Genomic DNA, 2,209 nt, shown 5'->3' on the forward strand with positions numbered 1-2,209 from the left:
CCCTCTTAAAAAAGGGATCAGTTCGAGCATAAAATTGAACATCTTCCTCTTACTTCCATGAAACCTTAGGCTACCCTTTTAGCATTCTTTTTCCATTACTCACTTTTGACTTCTACTGGTTCTAACTTGCTTGTCAGATGGGCGTATGCGTGCTTCCTTCTAACTACGTCTTGTTGCAGGTATCCAAGGTCCTTTGTGTGAGTCTGGAGATCATCACTGCTGAGAAAACAAAGGTTATGCTTAGTTAAGAAAAACACCCAAAAATGGGGGGTGAATTGGGTTTTTTAAAATCTTTTCAATCACAACAAATTCAAACACAATATAAGCAAAATAAAGAGATAGAGTTTAGAGAATTCAAACTCGGGTTTATAGTGGTTCGGCACTTCCTTGCCTACGTCCACTCTCCTCAATCTCCTAACCGAGTGATGGTTCCACTAACTTGAAGCTTCAACCAAGCTTCCAATCTTCTTACACTTGGATTTCGGCTCTAATGGGCTCTTACACAATCTCTTCAAGATTCAAACCTCTTGAAGGCTTTAACACTCAGATTTTTACAAGAAATAATCCCTCAACCTAGTTTAAGGATAGCTCAAATACAAGACAAAGCTAGGATGACACACAACAGTGCACTAAAGGATATACAAGTAATGATTTAATGCACTATGAAATAAATGAGAGCTTTTTTATCAAGAACAGGTAGGTAGGTTATTGAATGCAAGTGTTCTCTTGTCAATAAATGAAGTGGAGCTCTCAATTTATAGGTTTCTAAGCTCGGGAGTCAAAAACAATAAAAGGTAACCTCATCCAGTCTAGCTAAGGGTCGACCGGTTCACTAGCCGTTGGAGCATTTAATGCTTGACAAGTTACCGTTGCCTCGACTGGTAAGAGAATCACCTCGATCAGGAAGAGAAGGCTACTAGGAGAGAGATAAACTTTTTACGCATCCTCGACCGGACGAGGTTAACCGGTTGAGCCGGTTGGCCATAGCCTCGACCGGTTGAGCCTTTTTGGCCCCAAAAACCTATTTTTTTAATTCCTTTCTTTTCTAACACTTAGGCAAGGTCTTTAAGTGAATTATTAGGTCAATTATAAAACATTTTGCCTAAGGGACATTAGTTAAAAACTCGAATTTTAATGAAATTGAAGTTTTAAAGAATAAACCGAGTTTTCTAAGTTGCATGAAACGCGTGAAAATCCTAAGTGCACTCATGCATTCATCTTACATTAGTTTCCTATGATCACAAGTCTTCCAAGCGTCTCATCTTATATCCATTTGGTCCTTTGATGAATTTTCGAGTTTATACTTGAGATTCTTAATCATTAAACCAATTAGTTACTTAACCATGGTTTGTTATCATCAAAACCCGATTAGGAAGACCCTTAGGCTAACAACTACTCATTGTTGAAGCTCACCAATAACAAGTAGAGATACTGGAGTTTGTGCACCAACAAATTGTAGGAAGAGTGTAAATAATTTTTATTTTTATTTTATTTTATTTTATTAGTGTTATATTTTTGGGAAGAGTCCTATTAGGATTGTGCTAGTGGAGTTTCATTCCACTTATAAGTAGAATTCCTTTCCACTTTGAGTCATGTTTTGATTATAAGTAGAGTCTCATTGAGACTGTGTTAGTGACCTATAAAAAAAGGTCATCTCTCACTCTCTAAATACGAATACCAATTTTTCAAAGAGTTTTTTCAAAGATTCTTTCATACATCTTTCTGAAGGAATTTTTCAGGACCTAAGTTGTACACATCTCGCTTATAGAGTGCACCCAAAGGGAGATCTTGTTGTTGAATCTTGGAGATAGACCACTAGTACCTTAGTGCACCGAGTTCGTCTTCGAGGAGGGTAGATCTATTTCAAGGACAGTGTTTGTCACGCCTCAACCGATAAGTTTTTCTTACTATTCATTATGTTCTTTGTTTGTGTCTTTTGGGTTAGTCCTTTGTTTCCATACCCTTAATCCAACAATCTTGAAATATATCCAAATGGAAGCTTCTCTAGTTCACACTCATCTTAACACCTCTAAAATTGATCCCTTCAATGGGACATTCTTTAAGAGATGGCAAGAAAGGGTTTTCTTTGCAATTGATGTAGTGAACTTGGGACACATTTTAACTGACCCAAAACCAGAAGATGGTTCTCATTTGTTACCAACCTGGGAAACTGGAAATAAACAAGTTAGGCATGTTATTCTTAGTACCC

Source organism: Vitis vinifera, chromosome 5 (assembly GCF_030704535.1).
Source record: "Vitis vinifera cultivar Pinot Noir 40024 chromosome 5, ASM3070453v1".
Classification (NCBI taxonomy): domain Eukaryota; kingdom Viridiplantae; phylum Streptophyta; class Magnoliopsida; order Vitales; family Vitaceae; genus Vitis; species Vitis vinifera.